This window comes from Microtus oregoni, unplaced genomic scaffold (assembly GCF_018167655.1).
Source record: "Microtus oregoni isolate MIOR12 unplaced genomic scaffold, Mior012 000014F_ref0000157, whole genome shotgun sequence".
Taxonomy (NCBI): domain Eukaryota; kingdom Metazoa; phylum Chordata; class Mammalia; order Rodentia; family Cricetidae; genus Microtus; species Microtus oregoni.
In genome coordinates this window covers 22411694-22432734 of record NW_024543073.1, presented here as the reverse complement: position 1 = coordinate 22432734, position 21041 = coordinate 22411694, and the positions used below count along the sequence as shown (strand labels likewise).

The 21041-nt window shown below is 35.8% G+C and overlaps 1 protein-coding gene across 1 annotated transcript in view; it reads left to right on the top strand.

Moving 5' to 3' along the window:
- Nucleotides 1-21041, top strand: part of Homer1 (homer scaffold protein 1) — a 97243-nt gene that overhangs the window by 54445 nt on the left and 21757 nt on the right. The gene's annotated exons all lie outside the window — the stretch shown is intronic.

Genomic DNA, 21041 nt, shown 5'->3' with positions numbered 1-21041 from the left:
TGAAAAGGCACTATTGAAATTATTTTTTTAAACCCTATCTGTAATCTGCCTTAGCATTAATTTTTACCCTTATTTGAATGCTTTTTACTAACTAGCTTATGTAAAATTAAGAAAATAGTTTTGTTTTGTTTTTTTACTGCACATTGTTTTGGAGGGACCAAGTTTACAAAATTAAATTCTTTAACAGATTAAAAGTTGCAAAGTGAGATATTTCAAGCTGTCTTAAGTGAATTCTAATTTTGATTGAGCTGAATTAAGTAATGGGGCATAGGACTAAACATACTAGACAAGTAGTAAGGAATCTCATTAGGCTAAGGAGGAAGTCAGGAATGATTTTTTAGAAAAAATGGGAAATTTTGAATGTAAGGTTGCTCTAATACAAATTTTACATAAGATAGTAAGACTTTTTGAAGTAAGTTGTTCCTGATTTGAGTTACTGGAGTATACAGAGCTGAACTCGGGAAAACCTTCATTCCCTCAATCTGACTTCTAGACATTCACGTCGATTTAGTGAGCAGTCTTTTAAAAGGACTGCAGTTCTTTGATACCATTACAAAAATTACATTATTTAATTATAAAAATGGTATTGTAGGATAGAATTTAAAATTTTTTAACTATATTATGGAAAGGAAAATTTTCCTTTCTATTATGTTATATTTAACATTTGCATTTAAAGGACTGAACTGTAGCGATGGTAATTATATACTTAACACCTCAGCTGAGTCCTCTGTACTGAATACTGTGGCATTTAGAAATAACAACTTTTAAATTTAACATCTATAGAAGCTACTTCTAGTTTATACACTTAAATTTTCACAGTGTCCACTGTTTTGCTAATCCTTAATATTGCCATTGCTTCCCTAGAATAGGTCCTCACTAATGATTTTTTTTTCCTGTTTTCATGAGTGTCTGTGAGGAGTCACTTTTACCTTAAAGATACTGCTTCTGTGACTTCCATGATTTGTCATGAAGGATTTGACAGTGTTCTGAATAGGAAACCTGGGAGATTAATTTCATCTTAGTCTATGTTGAAGGCATTTTATAATCAGACAGTTTTTCTTAATATGTTAAGAATTCTCAGTGTAGGATTTTATAAAAAAGTATTCCTTTGAATTCAATGGTATATGATTCAGCATTCATCTACTTTCTTGACTGAAATAAAGATTTTCATGGGAGATGGATTATTTACAGGTACTGCAAGAATTCCTACTTTTCAAAAAGATAGAAGATGGTATTATTCAAGATTTCCTAAACTATGGTAGTTTCAGATCAACTTAGTAGGTTTTCCATGGCTTCTGAAAAAGAAGGGAAGCAGAAAACATCAGTTAAACTCATTGTAGTGTCGGTGTTATGCATATATATGTGCATGCTGAATTACGGTGTAAAGCATCACAGTTTGAAAGCACATGCCTTTGACTTAGAGAAAACTAAATCCTAAAATTTAGTTTATTATGTCCTAGGTCCAATTGCTCATTAATAATTACTGTGATTCGATGGCTCAGTTCTTCTGACTCTGCCCTAGTATATATGTGTATGTATGTATGTATATATATATACACATATCATAATACATACATAATAACTTTTAAAAATGTTTATGTGTATGAGTGTTTTAAATGCAGGCATGTCCATGCCTGGTACCCACAGAAGCCAAAAGAGGTTGTAAGATGCCCTAGAATTGGAGTTCTAGATGGTTGTGAGCCACCATGCAGGTGCTGGTATCTCAACCTTGGTCTTTCTTCTACAAGAGCAGCAAGTGCTCTTAAGCACTGAGCCAACTCTCAAGCCTTCCTTCATTGTGTTATTTTAAAAGCAAATTATAGATACATAATTTTATCTACAATAGTTTCTTGAACTTTTAAGGGAATATGACTAAGCTAGGACAGTTTTTATTTTACCTAATTCAGTGTCATAATGCCATACCTTGATCATTTACTACTTTCTTTGGTTTTTAGAAAGTATACTGCTAAATGGGCTCTTAAGTACTCTTTAGTTAAGTGCTATCGTACTGTTTTATGTCCCTGACATAAACTATGCAATGATAGTCTAATCAAATATGTTTTGAGGAATGAACACTCTTTAGTCTACTTCCATAAGTGCTTTCAAAAACTTCAGAAATGTAAAACAGGAAGACCACAAGGGTAAATGTTGGCTAATTTCTGTGAGGATATGTTATTAAATCTTTTCTAAATTACTTTTTTCTTTAAAATTATTTTTAACTTTATTGTTTATCCTTTTGGGGTTGAACAAAAATGCATTGACAACTGAAGTGACTTTTTAGGGTGTAATTTGAGACCATAGTTTTAAACTAGCTAACTAAAATGTAGTTATACCCTAATAGACCAACCTGTATGTATGTGTGTAAAAACGTTTTCCTATCTTATACAAGGTAATTGTTTGCTTCCTGGTGTCATTTGTGTGGAATTTTGGAATGTGTTATCTCTTACAATAAGTGGTTGGATTTTTTAAATTAAGATTTAAGACAACCTAATTCTCTTAGAAGTAATTAGTTTTATATTATTGTAGTGCTGCTGGAATGTGATATTGAAATATATTACTGAAAAGAAATTTTATTTTGTTAATTATAACTTTGATTCTCAGATGCAGTATTTATATTGATAAATAACTGCTATCATCTTTTTAAGAGTTCAGAACATAGATCAGCAGTTTGTGAAGCTATTTTTGTACTGACATTTTAATAGGTTTGGCTACCATAATGGAAAATAGGTTCTTTTAAGGATTGATTATATTTGGATTCTTCTAATGTTTGGATAGTACATTCTTATGGTGCTGCTGGACTTTTGCATTTTGGAGGTACTGCATGTGTCTTCTATTCTGTTAGAGATTTTTTTGCCATTTCTTGTGTGTTTCCAATAACCCATTAAAAGGTATATACAAAAATATTTTCTAGTATATTGCTTTTTACTATAAAACAATATAATAGTAAACACCTGGGTTGATCCGCTCCATTTTTATCCATTATCTAAGCTTCAGAAAGGGACTAGATTAAAGTTACATCTAGACGTTTTTGTGCAGTTTTAAAAGCTAAATTTCATTGGCTGTCTTAAGGAACATTTTAACCAATTTTTTAAAAATTAAAGTATGTATATTTAAATGAGCTAAAGTATACCAAAGTGTACTTTTTATAAATTAAATACAGTTTGTAGTTATTTGCAGATGTTACAAATCAGAAAAAAAGTGAGTACTGTTAATAGGCCTAAGTTCTTCCTGTTGTGCTGGCACCTGCCTTTAACCCTAGCTCTCTGGAGGCAAGGGGGAGTAGATTTCATGAGTTCCAGGTCAGCCAGGATTATACAGTGGGACCTTGTCTCAAAAACGGGTCTAATTTACCACTTACTGTGTATATCCAGGCGTGTATCTCTCTCCTTTTCTAGGTAAAGAGAACCTAGAAGGTTATATGTATGGACTAAAGTAAAAATAATTGCTGTAGGTAATTTTTTTGGATAAATCTATAAAACTGGAGTTTAATTTTATAAGAAGTGATTTTTTTATCACCGATAAAATTATAGGCAAAAATTTTACATTGTACAATTCCCTTATCTGCTACAGTTTGACTTTGCATTGTCAAACTTCAAAAATTATACTAGATTTTTTAAGGTTAATATGAAAGCTAAGATAACTTGAGATCATAACTCAGCAATTTAGAGATACAGAATTTACTTTACCATAATTGTGAAAGGGTAGCATTTTATAACAAGTGCTGTCTTGTTAATTCGCTACTTAATACTGAGCTGCGTTCTCTGCGAACTGAGAAGCAATTTATGTCTTTTAAAAATAAATGCAACAAAGAATATAGTTTTATCACCAAGATTGTTAAGTAGTTTTCTGAGTGGATACACCTAATTTTCTGTCTTAAAGTTTTGGAAAACTACTTTTCATTTTCTTCTGAAGTCATCTAAGATTTTGTGGAAATGTTAAAATTTGCTAAAGCCTTTTGTAAGGCATCATCACTCTGTATAGGTTATTTATAAGAAGAAATGTTTCTGTGAGATCCAGACATTTCTAAGCTACTTCCAGTGTATGATTAGTTCCTTCCTCTTCCCTTCCCTTCCCTGCTGTTACTGTTAGTGAGGAAAGATATTGCTAGTTCATCTCTTATGCTGTCAGCTTCTTTTTGCAGCTGTCTGATTGGAGTTAGCTATGTGGTAACTGGCCATAGATGAGATTGATGTAGATTATGATCCCTTCCCTTGGAGGACTTTTAAAAATTCCTCCTTTCTCTTTCTGTTCTTAGCAAACCATTGCATGGATTCCATTGGAGAGCGGTCAGCTCTGGCTCATAAGGGAAAATGCTTTTATTTCTATTTGACTTTACTTTTTAGAGAATTAAAGATTAAGACCAAGATAAAACAAACCTAGGGAGAAGCAGGCATGCTGCATGCATAGGTGAAATTTGTGATATGGGTGATTGTAAAGAATGATGAGCTCTGGTTAAGTGGAGTGTGCAAGATATTGAAGGTTTTAGAAGTGAAAGCAGAGGGATGTTATCTAGTGATCAGCTGATCTCTCATCTAGACCGTACCAACCTGTAACAGATAAATACTTGTTTCTTCCATTAGACTCGCACTTCCCATGAAAATACAACGACAATTTGCTAAAGTATGTTGAAAGTGTGCTCCAGTGACTTCCTTTCTTATGGAATATAGGAAGTATAGATACAAAAGCTATTGAAATGACCATACATTGTATTTGTTTATATCACTTTGCCATTTTTCTGTTTGCAATTTAGCTTGTTGACCAGTAGAAGGAACTTTGGCCATTATGTAGTTAGAAGCCATTTCATTTTACAAGCATGGGGACAGAATCAGAGTAACCTTACCTGCTAAGATCATCAGAGAGACCTCCAGAAATTTGGTCCATTAGAGTCTAACATAAGAAAGTGTCCCTTTTTAAACACTCACCCTCCTCATTTTTATTATCACTTGACATGCTTGCCTCTTCATGTTCAGAAATTCTCTCCCTGTTCAGAAATTTCTGAACTCCCTGTTCAGAAATTCTCAGCTTTCCAAGTAGGCCTCATTGACTTGAATTTCTAACTATCTGTCATATATTTCTACTTATTTCAGACAAACAGTAAATAATGAATAGTTTTTTTGAACAAATAAATGGCTCTTTGCTGTTCCTGTTGGTAACTGAGATAATAGAACAAGGTACATCAAGTTGATTCAACTTGTTCATTAACAGACACATATTTAGTAGAACTAGCAAAGATACATATTTGAAGATATCAGCTTAATGTCATAATTCCAGCAAAAGACTGTTAATAGTCCTGTTACTATTCATTTGTTTGTTTGCCCATTTGTTTACTTATTTGTTTGTTTTTTTGAGGCAGAGTTCCCCGTGTAGTTCTGGCTGTTTTAGAACTTACTCTGTAGACCTGGCTGGCCTTGAAATCAAAGAAATCCCCCTGCCTCTGCCTCCTGTGTGCTGGGATTAAAGGTGTGTGCCACCACTGCTGGACTCCCTTTACTATTTTTATTGGCAACTTTTTATAGCAGTAATTGACATGCTAAACAATGTTTAATGTGCTATTTAATATTTACGTATTAAAATGTACAATTCAGCAGTTTAAATATATTTACACAGTACTACAGCCTTAACTATAATGAATTTTTACCACTCTCCTGTCCCTTGTCCAAGATGAAAACAAATCTCTACCCATCAGAAATTACCCCGTTTGCCTATGCTTACATACTCTCATTTCCAACACTAAACAATCAGGAATCTACTCTGCCTATGTGGGTTTCTTTACTTACATTTCATGTATAAGAACTCTATAATATGCACTGAGTCATACGTTCATTCAGTGGTAACTATTTAAAAGAATCGCCAGACTGTTGTGGCAAGCAGCGGCACCAATTTGCACTTCCTTCACCAGAGTATAAGTAGCACCAGGGCTTCTTTTTGTTTGTCTCCTTCAACCTTCCTGGTACTGGCATTGAACCTAGAACCCCAAGTGTGTTGAGTCAGCATTCTGCACTGAGCAACACCCTTCTCCCTCCCCTCATCTTTCCTATGAGTGACATCTTCTTGGATGCATTTGTATTTTATTGTGATTTTGATTTTCCTAATGGAAATCTTTAGATACGCCTGTAGACCACTTGTATATCTTCAGAGAAATGCTACTCAGATCCCTTACCCACTTTCAGTTAAGATTTGTCTCTTTATTTTTGATTTGTGAGAGTCCTCTATATACTCTAGATATTAAAGTTTTATAAATGAGTTGCAAATGGTTTCTCTAATTTAGTAGGTTGTCTCCTATTTTGATGTGCTTTACAGTTTTAGCATCATTGTCTGAGGTCAAAAGATTTGCAGCACACTTTTTTCTAAGTTTCAGCTCTTCAATTTTAATCTCTGATCCATTTTTTTGCATGTAGATATGAAGTAGAGACTTGCCTTCATTCTTTTATATGATTATCTAGTTTTTCTAGCACTATTTTTTTCAAGGCTATTCCTTCTCCATTGAAAATACCTTAACATTCTAAACAAAGACCATAAAAATAGAATTTTCTTCTTGCCTATTGATAAGTCCTATCCTTATACCAGTACTACATTGCCTTCATAGTTTTAGCTTTTTAATCTTTAAAGATTTTAATCTTTAAAATTGGGATATATGTTTGTATAGTCTTTTTCCCTTCCTCCCTCCCTCCCTCCTTCCCTTATTCCCTTCCTTTTTTCCCTCCCTCCCTCCTTCCTTCCCTCCCTCCCTCCCTCCCTCCCTTCCGTTTTTCCCTCCCTCCCTCCCTTCCTCCCTCCCTCCCTCCCTTCCTTCCTTTTTTCCTTTCATTTGTTTATTTATTTATTGGGTTTTTTTTTTTCCCAAAACAGGGTTTCTCTGTAGCTTTGGAGCCTATCCTGGAACTAGCTCTTGTAGACCAGGCTGGCCCTAAACTCAGAGATCCGCCTGCCCTCTGCCTCGCGAGTGCTGGTGTTAAAGGTGTGTGCCACCACTACCCGGCCCTTTGGTTTGATTTTTGAGTCTCTAAAATCTCTAAGCAAAGTTTATCCTACAGAAAATCCCTTTAGATTCCTACAGCGAAACTGTTTGGAATTCTGATAAGGATTTATTAAAATTAATGTGTTAATTTTAGTAGTTTTAAAGTGGATTCCTTAGGATTTTCTGTGGATAAAATTTAATTTTCTGCAAATTGATATAACTTTACTGTATTACTTTTCATCTAGGTGCCTTGCATTTCACCTTTCTGCCTAATAGCTCTAGCTTAGAGTAGTACTTACAGTAGTAAGTACTAAGAACATGCAAGCCCTTACCTTGTTTCTGATCTTAGGCAAAACATTCAGGGTCTTCCATCAAATGTCAGCTGTGCAGGTTTTGTAGATAAATACAAATTCTCTTGTATCCCTAGATTTTTTAGCATTTTTTTCATCATACTAATTCCTGTTAGTGATTTCTTCTCTTATGCCTCTACAGTGTGATAGATTTACTATTTTATGTATTTTCAAATTCAACAATATTTATGGATTATTTCAAAGGAAAAAAAGAAACTTGATAAGAAAAAACCTTAAAAAATACTAATATTGTTAAAGAATATAACATGGTCATCACTTTTACTATATTCAAATGTGAAGATTTTTGTTTTCTTTTTCTCTCTCCATCATATAGGAAGTAATTCTTATACAGGAGAATATGAATAAAGTTCACTTGCTACCTGATCTTTAAGGTCTATTGTTATTTTGAATATTAAAGTTATTGATTTGTCATATAATTAATGCTCTACCAATGGCTTTTTTTGTTATTGCAGTATGTCAGCTGGTTGATTTAAATGATCACTTATATGATCAGTATTTTTTTCCTTATGGTACGACGTCAGCTGGTTATTTTAAATGATCACTTAAATGATTACTTATTTTGACAGTGTTCCACCAGGTTTACTTTGGATGATTTTGTGTTTTGGAGCATAGGCATTTTAAGAGTTTAGTAAATTTCTGCATTTATTTTCAAGGAATGCAAGAATGTTGTGGTTATCTCATAGGACATTTTTAAAACTTTGCATGCATAGTAGAAGTCCTAGAGAAATTAATGTTAAAAACTTTTACTTCCGTATACCTGAGACACCAAAGGCATTTGTTTAAACTTTCAACATAAAAGTAGTCCATGACACTCTTTTTTTTAAAAAAAAGATTAATTTATTGTGTATACTGTGTTCTGTCTGCATGTATACCTGCAGGCCAGAAGAGGGCATTAGATATCACTTCTGATGCTTGTGAGCCACCATGTGGTTGCTGGGAACTCAACTCAGAACCTCTAGAAGAGCAGTCAGTGCTCTTAACCTCTGAGCCATCTCTCCAGCCCCCAAAGACATTCTTGAACTGTAACCTTGGACAGTTCTGCAAGATGCTTTCTTTCTTAATCCAGAGTCACAGCTTTAGTGTCTATAAATGTGAAGTTAATGACATGGCCTGTTAGAAAATATGTTTTTAAAAAACTTATTTGATCCTACGGCTTAATACATTTTTTTTTCATATTTTATTTTATTTATTTTTTATTTTTTTTTAATTTACCAGTTTGAAAACTTTATTATAAGTTAACAAAAATCAAGGACATTCAAGCAACTTGTTTTCATGCTCAAAACTTTAGCCACAGCGATAATTATTCCTTTCAGAATGATAATTAACTGACATTTAACGTAGAGATTTTTGCTTTTCATTTCTTTTTTTTTTAAATTTATTTATTTATTAAGGATTTCTGCCTCCTCCCCGCAACCGCTTCCTTAGTTACAAAAATGTTTTAAGCGATCAGGGAAGAGGCTTAATACATTTTTGTAACTAAGTTTTTCTAGGATATGCTTATTTGTAAGCTAAATTACCATTAAAGAGACCACCTAAGGACTTTCTTATGTTCTACAAAATACAGCACTCCCCCATCCATTACAGAGAATGAGTAGTACTAATTTTTTTAATTATGCAGTGAAATAGATGATGTGTGATGTCTAATTCCAAGCTCACTGCTGGTGTGTATGCTCTTTGCTTTGCTTTGCTTTGCTTTGCCTTGTTTTGTTTTGTTTTGTTTTGTGAGGTGGGATCTGGTTCTGTAGCTCAGACTGGCCTTGAACTTTCTTCTTGTCTTAGCAGAATTACAGGTGCTTACCACCATACCCAGCTGGTAGTCATGCCTCTTTCAAGAGGTATTAACTGTTTTGTCACCATTACAAGTGGCCACAAAGTCTTAGGTTCCATGACAAAGGAAGAGAACGATCTTTAATGGAATTTTAGGAGCCTTATCACATATAGGGCCTGCTAGTAGTCAAACCCTGAACTCAGACTAGACAGAGGAGAATGTTTGAGTTTTGCTGGAGAAAAATATATTGGGTAGAGAGAAATAAATACAAAACATCACATACCTAAAGAGATTCCTATCCTTTTCCCCACTACCACTTTTTTTTTTAAATTCTACTTGAAGATTTTTTCTTTTTATGGAAAAGTTGAACTCTTTATTCCTTTTTATCCTATACTTATTGGATAGTGATTTTCTCAACTTAAAAAAAAAAATCAGTTCTCCAAGATGGATTTTTTCCCCCTACTGTGAAGACAGCCAGTTTTCCTTACTGGAGAACTTCTCTGGCCTTGGTTATTTTTTTAACTGAGTGAAGTCACTATTTCCCTTGGAAGAAGAGGATCTACAGCGTATTCTAGTGGAAAAGATAAAATGATCCCTGACTGACAGAAGCTCCTCGGAGAAACACGACAGCTTTAAAAGACCCAGTCATGCAGTGTTAGCATTGAAGAATGAAAAGAGAGTAGTTCTGTTAAAGAAGACACCTGCCTGGATCCTGTGTGGCCATCTAGAGAAAGAAGAGACACTTGAGAAAACATTTCCTATTTTAGAACTTTGGGAAATGACATAATATTTGCTTCACTAATTTTCAGAAGACCGAAAAGCCCTTGATAGAGGAGGAAAACTTTGTTGAAAATCAAAATAACTTCCTGATGAAGACAGTAAAAAAAAAAAAAAAAGAACCAAGCAACCTGGTTTTCTTGGACTTCTAAACAGAACTGGTGTACAGATGTTATTTCTTTTGAAATTTAGCTAATATAGCAACTTTTTCCATGTAATCTTGACACATGTAACATTGCTCAAGCACATATGTTGTCGTGTATCCACCTCCCTACCTCACAGGGATGTTGTGAGGCAAAGTTTAAATTCTCAAAAAATGTCTATAAATAGCAATTCATGCCTATTTCTTTGTTGATAGTTTCTGTTTATTTAAAAATCTATTAAGTGCCGTATTATATCTATAAATGAATATTAGGTAACCTTTTGAAAGATAATTGCATTGTGTTTGATCCATCAGTGAGCATCCTGTACAAAGAATAATTTGGTTACATAACGTGTTAAAGTGATTCTTTTACTAATGAGCTTTTAGACAATAATAATAAAAGCTATGGGGAAAATGTCTGGGTTTTCCTTTTATTTAATTGCTCTTACTATACAAATAAAGATTTGATGAATACTTCATAATATATTGAAAGAAAATTTGTATCTTTTAATTAGAAAATAAGGAAGTGAATTGAAGGATTCAAGCTTATACACTGATACTTACAAACAAATAAAAATTCTTTCCTGTACAGTTATATCGTTGAAATATTATTTGATGACTAAATCCTATGTACTATAAAAAAGGGAACAAGGGCAGTTATTCTTAACCTGTGGGTCATGACTCCTTGGGATCCAATGACCCTTTTATAGGAGTAACCTAAGACCATTGGATTTACATTACATTTACATTAATTATAACAATAGCAAAATTATAGTTATGAAATAGCAACAAAAATAATTTTATGGTTGGGGATCACCGCAGCATGAGGAGCTGTATTAAAGGATAACAGCACAAGGGGATTGAGAACCACTACTTTTAGTTGCATGTGTTGGTCTGGTTGTTGGCTGGTTGTGCAGTGCTGGGGATGTAGGATCCAGTAGGTAACATGTGCTAGGCAGGCACTCCTAACACTGAGACATACCTTTGTACATAATACCTTTTAATAAACTTTACAAACTTCACTACCTCACCATCCTATATACCCTAGATTACTCAGAGGATAAACGTGTAGGAATGGGAGCTAAAGAAGACATCTTTAATAAATTACTATAATGAATTTCCTTCCCTCCTGTTCCATTTTCTCCCACAACCTGTGTGTGCATGTGCGTGTTTCTTTGTTTGCTTTGTTTTTGCAGTGCTGAGAACCAAACTAGGATCTTTACATATTAAGCAAGCTTGTTACTAATGAGGGTTATTCACAACCTGATTGCTCATGTAATAGTTTTGTGATCCACAGTCATTTAAGCATTTTGTGTATATCTGTTGCTCTCAGTAGGCGGAAGTGGTCCGTACTGTAGTTTTCCAATTCCACTGTAATATCCACACTTGAATACTCAACAAACATATTAGGGGGAATTTTTTTCTCTTATTAAAAATTATATCAACAATGAGCAATGCAATGAATTTGATAGCAATCATTAAATAATAAATAAAACTATATATAAGAATTAATAAAGCCCCTCAAAATTAATCTGAATATTTTTTATATACCAAAAATGTAATTTTAACTTTAAGACATCAGTTATTGCTTTAAGATATTTATTTAAAAGTATCCCAGTGCTGGAGCGATGGTTAAGAGCATTGCTTGTTCTTCCAGAGGTTCTGAGTTCAATCCTCAGCGGCCTCGTGGTGGCTCACAACCATCTATGATGAGTTCTGATGCCTTCTTCTTTTGTGCAGGCAAACATGCAGCAGAACACTGAATATATAATAAATAAATATTTTTTTTTTAAGAAAACTGTATTTGGGGAAAAAAGTATCCCCCATATTGCTTTTCTGGCTGAGGTGTTATGGAAACAAGTGTTAAAAGCTTATGAACATGTACTTCGGAAACAGTGGAAACATACAATGGTACCTTAGCAGTGTTGATTTCTCTAATGTTTAAAACAATGCTTTCTTCAACCAGTTTTATTGTGTGAATAATTTATAGGATTCATCTTGAGCCTAATTTAATTCAAGAAATAAATTTTATGGGAGATACGAATTTGATTAAGAATTTTGGAATATAAAATACTTTGAACTCTGAAACTTCAATATGATGGCACAAATGGAAAATTATTCATCTGACCACAGGTGGTAACTTATAGTCAACGTTCATTCAGACAAACCGAAAATCCTGTATAAAATAATCTTCAGACTGTATATGTGAGATGTCTATAAAACATACATGAATTTCACACCCAAGATACCTCATTATGATATGAAAAATTTTTAATTCTGGAACACTTCTAGTTCCATGTATTTTAAATAAGGATAATGTAATCTGTAGTGAAATGGTTTTGTCATCATTTTGGTCTCTAAAAGTACAGAATGTTCTTAACAAGAATATAGGGATTGCACTTGGGTTCTTCTGCCTTCAGTACTATCACTTCAGCAAATGTTGTCTTCAGCTGTTAGGAAAAGAGAAAGGCTAGGATGTGATTTCTAAGTAAGTGAGATTTGATTTCCTTAATGTGACCCTGTCTTCAGTCAAGAAATGAGTAAATAGGATTGGAGAGATGGCTCAGAGGTTAAGAGCACTGATTACCCTTCCAGAGGTCCTGAGTTCAATTCCCAGCAACCACATGGTGGCTCACAACCATCTGTTAGGACATCTGATACCCTCTTCCGGCCTGCAGGCATACATGCAGGCAGAATACTGTATACATAATGAATAAATAAATCTTTAAAAAAAAAGAAATGAGTAAATATATCCTCTGTCTTCGGTGGCTGCATCTGAGAGTCAGTATTGGCTTTGTAATTGCTAAGACATGTAATGTTACTGTGCTATATAAAGGAACCCTTTTCATACAGCAAATTAGCTAGCTCTGCCTTTAAATAGAACATTAGGAAAAGGAGTATCCAATGCTTTGGCATAATGTGCACACATAATTGAAATTATTTAAATTCCTTCCAGATGGCACTACAGATTCAAAGTGTATATCAGTTACTACTTTTCAACAATAGATTCATGTAAAATTAGAGCACTCTCCTAAGATATCAGATGAATTCATAAGCTCTTGGAATGGATTATTATAATGAGATAAGTTTCAGAAGCATATCGTTTATCTGGTAACTAGACTTAAAGATTGAAAACAGGTTGATAAAATAGGTTATAGGTTGAATTAAATCTCTTATACTTGAAAATTTGGAGTTTAGCACTAATTTTAAAAATGATCTATTTTTACTTTGTGTGCATTAGTGTTTTGCCTACATGTCTGTGGGATATCTGATCCCCAGGAGTTATAGATAGCTTAAAGTTATAGTTTTGAGCTTATGTGGGCGCTGGGAATTGAACCCAGGTCCTCTGGAAGAGCGGCCAGTGCTCCTACCCACTGGGCCATCTCTCCAGCCCGAGTTTAGCAGTATTAATAATAGCCTGGGAATATAGTTCAGTGAAGTCCTGACTAGGTGGGCTTATCCTACGCATGTTCACACACACAAACACACGCACACACACTTGTGCACGTGCACACACACAAATATTAACTGGCCAGCTGAAAATAAATTTGTTCTCTAAAGTGGCTTTCTTAGCATCATTTTACAAATTTATGGAATATGATAGCATCAGATTCTTTGGGCAAGCAAGTTGTGAACCTTTAGTGAATGATAGAATACTGTATCTGGAAAAGCAGTATGGACATCTTGCACCCTAAATAGTGCCAGTTGATGCTTTACATGTGAGCCACACCTTACCTGTCCCGCACAAGTTCTATACTAGTTTAGAGAAGTAAAGTATTTTATACAGGGTCCAACAAAGGTCACCCTTTGTGTTTAATTTATTGAAATTCAATAATATCAAATGTAATGCATTTTTGTTATTTTTTAATTTTTTCCTGGGGAGATATTTTGTAATGACTTGTTTATGAATGTTAGCTTCAGAGTCTGAATGCCAAATCGCATGCAGTATCCTTAGTCCTTTTAAAGAACTAAAGTAATAGTGGGGTATGTGGAAGTCGCTCATTAAAGGGTAGCCAGGTTTATATTTATCCCGTTTTTATAAATTTTTGTTTTCTGTTGTTTCATCAGAAATAGAACAGGCACCATTACCTACTTTTCCCCCAGAGGGAAAAAATCTGAAGCATAGAAGTGTTAGGGATTTAAAAACGAAAAGCTATTCTTTTTTTATTCTTAGAAAATTTCATACATGTATATAATATATCTTAGTCATATCAATCCACAATTTCCCCTTTATACCTTCTATCCGTCTGTCTGTCTACATCCCTCCCTTCCTCCCTCTCTCCCCCTCCCAACCACTAAGCTCAGTTCCCTGAGCATGGCTGCAAGGCCATTCATAGCAGATTGGGCAACATACCGGTAGCCATACCCAGGCTAAGGAACTTTTACAAATCTAAAGGAATAAGAATTAGAACTTGGCTGATCCTCTGCAGTCTTTTCCTTGGTCTGCTGTGAAGAAATTTTAAGTCTCTAAAGGACACTAGACTTGGAAAACAAATAATTAACAGAATTTAGTCATTATGTGGGACAAAATAGGATTGCCTAAAAGGTACAATTGAAATGCAGTGAGTATTGAGCCTGTAGACATGTATTCATTTGAGGACATGAAATGAATTTAGACTAGACCCATATGATCATGTTCATTTATTTAGTCTTTTTTTTTTATTCTTGACAATTAATGTATTTGATCATGTTCACCTTCATCCCTTTCTCTTAGCCCTATTCCCAGTCTCTCTGGAGCACTTCTTCCCAGTACTGTCCCCCTGCTTTCAGGGGTTTGTCTTTCCTCCAATAACCTACAAAATTTAATAAAGAGTATTTGCACATGGGTATAGTGTTATTTACTGGATCATGGGCAGCTTACCAGTGGCTGCACCCCTGAGGAAAAATGTCTCGTCCTTCCCTGGCGGCCATTGACTCACACGACAGCCCCTGGAACTCGTCAGGCTCGATTTGTACAGATAGCCCATAACTGCCTTTGCACTTACAAGGCAGTGGCCATGCCATGTCCAGAAGACACAATATTTCTCTCCATCTTCTGTCTCTTGAATTGTTTCTATTGCCTTCTTTAATGTTAACTGACCCTTAGTGGAAGGGTGGTGCAAAGAGGTCCCATTTTGAGCTGAACACTGAGCAGTCACCCTCGGCACCATGACCAGATAGAAGGTTCTACCTTAACCACTGCCCACTGTAAAAAAAAAAAATGGTCTAGTATCAGGTTGAGAACACCATTAATTTCTGGGTATAAATAAATATTTTAGAAGATGGCTTGCCTTTGTATTCATGTTATAATTGACATATGTCATAGAGTCTAGTGCATATACTTAGGTGTTTGTAGTCATAATAGTCTTGAGTATCTGATAGATTATATTTTCAAAGAATTATAGGGGATCTTTGTTTGCATAATGTATGAGTGTAGGCCACAGTATAATGTCCTTATACATGATTTCTTTGCTCTATTATTAGGTAATGTAATACTAAGATTACATTCTGCATATTTACCAAGTAGCTAGCTGTTGATCTTAGATCTTAGCTTAGAACTAAGCAATTCATACCTTAAATCATAGGATCGGCAAACATTGGTACTCATGTCCTGAGAGTTCTCAGATTTTTGTGTAAGCATATTGCAACCCATGTGCATCTAGAGAAACATCATAAGAAGTTGAATCTTCCAACATAGCTGCAAAGATATTATGCAAAATGAGTATTTCTAGAAGTTAGGGGTATTTAGAAGGCACAGTTATGTCTGTGTGGTATATAGCGTGTGTGTGTGTGTGTGTGTGTGGTGTGCTCATGCGTGTGTGCATGTTCACTTGCATATATAACCTCATGCATTGGATGTCATTTGACACATTGTAAGTGCAAAGTCGTCATCCATATGGCTTACATATTCTCCTGCCCTCATGGTGCTCCTAAGAACAATCTCATCCACCTTTATAGATGCTTGATACATGATTTCTATCAAATGAGTACTGAGATGGGCTGATGAATGCATACTACCTGACTGGACTTGACCAGTGTATGATGTTTGTGTAGGTTCAAGGTAGTTTCGCCCTCATCTTGAGATCATAGAAATGACATCTGGAAAGCTAAAACTTGGAAGAAGTAAGAATTCTTTCCTACTTAGCTTTAAGAGTAAAAGAGTAGGAGGAAAGATGTATTTTTAAGTTTTCTATCCTCTTAAGTGTTTTGAGGATTTGCCATGCTTATTCATCCTTGAATCTCACTGTTACAGTGCATGAAACACTGTCAAGGCTTAATAAACATCTGCTGAGCAGGTGGCCAGTTATTTCTTCATTATTAGACCTCTTTTCCCTCCCCTGTTGTTAAGGATACCTCCACCTGAAAAATATTAGAAAATCCTATTGACTTACCACATTTAATACATTGATGGCTTGAATTAAATTTGTAAAATATAGGGCTGGAGAGATGGCTCAGTGGTTAAGAGCATTGCCTGCTCTTCCAAAGGTCCTGAGTTCAATTCCCAGCAACCACATGGTGGCTCACAACCATCTGTAATGAGATCTGGTGCTCCCTTCTGGCCTGCAGACATACAGACAGAATATTGTACACATAATAAATAAATATTTAAAAAAAATTTGTAAAATATATGTACTGGTAGACTGACTACATAGTAATCATCAAACTGTAACATCATAGATCAATAAAATAAAACATAAGTCGTTGTGTGACAATGGCACTCAAACGCATATTGAGTAGTTGCAGTTATCTAAACTTTAAATCGTTAGTTTTAATCCTTACAGCATAAGTAGGAATTGTAGTTTGTAATAAGTATAGTTTCCACTTTACAAACAGGAGAAATTGCAGAACAGAGTATAAGTCATTTACCCAGAGTCGTCCTGGAAATTGCAATCAGAAACTTCCATTTTAATCCATCTTTTTAACTGAATTATACATGCTAAGGAAATGTACTTGCAGGGATAAAAGCATTCATTTTGCCTTTTGTTTTCAGGTACAGAGTAATATAATCTGTTGTATTAATCATTTTTATTTTCCTCCCATACTTTTTTTTTTTGTATTTACAAGTCTAAGTCTAAATCAGTGTACAACTTCAACTTGCATTGCCATTATCAAAGTGAGGGGCAGGAAAGGGAGGAAAGAGATGAAAGGAGTCGGGTAGGAGGAAAGGAAAGGCAAGGTGCTTGGCTGACATACCCTTCTCGTGGCTACATGAAAATAACTGAAAGGAAAAGCATTTGTGCTTACTCACCACGTGAAAGTGCACAGCCTACCATGACAGAGACAACACAACTGCAGAAGCAGCTCAGGACACTGGCAGTGGGAGGGAACCTAAGGGCTGCTGGTTACAGCACTTCAGGGGGGGGGGGTGAGGTGGAGGGAGCACAGGATCAAAGTATAGCCTGGCTCTAACCCCAGATGTGCCCTTCCCAGCAGTCTACTTTCTCCAGCTGTGCCCTACCTCTTAAAGGTCCCCAAAGCAGAAAACCAGCTGGAGTATTAGAATACATGAGCCCATGGGGAACAGTGCAAGTTCAAGCCATAGCATTCTACACCTGGCTCAGGACCATCTCCTAATGCAAAATGCATTCAGTTCAAGTTGTGAAGTTTCTGTACTCTTACAATTCCAACATGTGCCATCGTCCACACAATCTCTGCTGAGACTTAAAGCATACTCTTAGCTGTGAGCTCCTGTAGAATAAAAAACAAGTTACCTGCTAGGTTCCTACAGTGGCGTAAACGTTCCTATTCTACCCAGGCAGACCAAAACCAGCAGGGCAAATATCAAATTCTGCAGCTCCCCATCAAACCATTGCAGCTTCTGATAATAGCATCTTGGCTCCCAGCAGATTTTGGCAGCATGCTCTTTTCCTTCTCAGATGCAAATCTTCAATGTAGATACTTACTGAGCTAAATCTCTTTAGATAGTGTGCATTTTCATATAAAACTCAGAAGCCAAAATACATAAATGCCCAAATTTCATCAAATTTGTCAGACAGTTCTAAGTTTCTGAAACTTTGTGAAGGAGAGGCATTTCTGATTACATTAAGCATGAAAATCATTTAGCACTACTGAGGTCTTCGGTGGGTATTCTATAAGTAGTATCAGTAAGTACAATATAAAATAAGTTTATCTTCTTGCATTTCTTTATTTTCTTTTATAAAAATGTATCTGAAAGTGTCGTTTTACTTTCAAAAGATAAATGCTTTTATGGTGTGGGAGTATTGTTCAGTGCCAGAGCATCTGCCCAGTATACATGAGCCCCTGGGTTCAGTCCCCAGCAAACTTAAGATTAATGACGTTCAGTTGCATGATTCTTGAAGGACCAGCATGGCAGTTAGACATCCAGATCTCTGATCACATAGTTTCCCCTGAAGTCTTCTCCAAATCACTGACAATTAGAGAGGTACAGTTAACCTGGTGGAGAAGTAGGTAGTCAGTTATCACAGGGTGTTTGTTCCAGCAGGCGTTTATATGGGTGAATACAGCGTATGAAGAAGGCTGTCATAGGCTTGGAATGTATGGCTTTTGGGGCTGCACTTGTGTTTTGCCTGCTTGTTTGTGTGAGAGAGTGTTGGATTTTATGGAATTAAGTTGCAGATGGTTGTAAGTTGCCTTGTGGGTGCTGGAACTTGAGCTCAGGTCCTCTGTAAGAGCAGCCAGTGCTGTTAACTCTCCAGTTAATCTCTGTTAATCTTTCCAGTCCCACCAAGCAGTTTTTACAGTGGATTTTTCTGAAGGACTTGCTTTGCAAGGATGTTTATTTTCATGTCCTTCGGAAGCTAAGTCAGCATATAGTTAAACTATTTTATCTTGAATAAGTTATGACTATAAGTTATAGTCTAGCAAATGGAGGACAAGCTTGAATTTAGTAGATAAACCTCACTTTTGCAAAAGGTAAATACATGTTCAAAAGAGTTGAAAGAAACATCATTTTTCATTTAATAAATAAAGCTCATGTCCTGGAGACCTCCTCAGTAGAGAATTCTGGGGGAAAGTTCCTAAAGAAAACTCTTAGTTATTTTTGTTGTTTTCAAATGATAAATCAACATAAGCACTGACTTGTATTACTATGATAGACTTGTAATTTCTAGTACCAGCTTGGGCCAAGTCTCTCGGGTTCTGTTGCAAGTGAGTAGTTAGTGCCTTCTTCTGCAAGGCTCTTCAGTCCTCTAAATCCACTGATACAGGAAAACTATTTTTATGTGAAGGTGTTTAAAATACTTAATTAAAAAGTGGGTCTTTTACAAGTAAATATGGTTGAGAAAGAGTTTAGTGTTCTCATCTAGCTCCAGACAGAAAATAGGCTGTTGTAAATTTTCAGTAGGAATCTCTGTGGTTTTTAACGCCTCATATTAGGAGCCAGCAGTGAGACTAGAGAGACCATAAAATTGGGACTTTCTGTGGTCCTTTAGCTTAACATCTTCCCTCAACCACAGCTACATTAGGACAGAAAGCTCCAACCACAGGCCAGGCCGGGAGTGTACAGATGTGGCACTCATCTGAAGTACATGTCTCAAGAGAGCTATGTGGAAACATTGTTTACACTCCACAGAGCACAGTTGTGGGATCCAGGGCATTTCTGAGAGCCACCATGACTCTCTTCATCTTGGTCAAAGTGAGCAAGAACCAGATATTTTTGTGTTCTCCAAAAGCTAGTGGGAAACAGCACAGTAGTGCTGAATGTTTTATGAGCTGAACACATGTGATTCAGATTCAGGTTTCACTCTGTCTCCCCTTTTGCCATCAAAACTCAATCACAGGCAGCACTTCCCACAGTGAGTTCTGTTTACTTATTTTCTTCTTCATTAACTTGCTGAAGTTACTGAGTTCTGCACCAAAGGCTTAGACTTGTCATAAATAATATATCTACAGTACCAAGGAAGAAAGCTTAAATCATTCAGTGAATGCCTGGTGTTGATTTGACTTAAATTATGTCTATTTTGGTCATTTACATCACTGATCAAAAAGAGTCCCTTTAAAATGTTTAACATGATAGCTCTTTTAGATAAAGACATTAAATCAAGCTACTTTTAAAAATTAAATTTGTGTGTGGTTTATGCATACCTGTAGTGGTGGAGGTACATGCATATGTGGGAGTACAGAGGCCAGACATCTATATTGTTTGTCTTCCTGTTTTGCTTTCCAGCTCAATTTTTGACAGGGTCTTTTACTGAACCAGGAACTCCCCATTTTGGCTAGACTAGTCACCAAGATCTGCTTCCTCAACTTAGGGATTGCAGGCATGCATAGCTGTGCCCAGCTTTTCACATTGCTACTAAGGATCCAAATTTAGATCCTCATGTCAAGTACTGAGCAATATCCCCAGTACATGCTAGCTACTTCTGTACACATGTGAGATATATTAAATGGTTTTAGGAATTCTTAGGACTTTATCATGTGCAGAGTCCTGTTCTTTTGTCTTCTGATTCACTTTTTGATGCCATCATTCATTCATTCATTTTTTCTTTCTTTCTTTCCATCTATCCATCATCTGTCTACCTACATACCTACCTATCAATTACCTACCTATCTGTTTATTTGGAGGTAGCTCATTACATAGCTTAAGCAGGCTGGAAACTCACTCTAGCCCAGGCCAGCTTCAGGCTTGTGGGAATCTTTCTGATTGAGCCTTGGTGTACTAGGATTGGGGCAGAGGATCACAGGCTTAATGTCAGTTGGGGCTACATAGCAAGAGTTTGACACCCCTGCCCTGAGGTTGGAGGAAGAGCCTCCAAAGAAGTACCCTGCTTAATAATAGTAAACAGTAAGAGACGGGTTACTGGGTTGAAAGTAGTAGGAAATTCCCTTCACATCTCAGCCTATTTACCTGTCAAATCCCAAAACCCTTACTCGTGCACTTCCTTTTGGCAGATGTATTACTTACTTATAAAGAAGATCACTATGCTTTCATTAAGTAGGGATTTCTGTCCTTTTTTAAAAAAAAAACAATTTTTATTAATAAACAAAAATTTGCTGGGCAGTGGTGGCACACACCGTTAGTCCCAGCACTTGGAATGCAGAGGCAGGTGGATCTCTGTGTTCGAG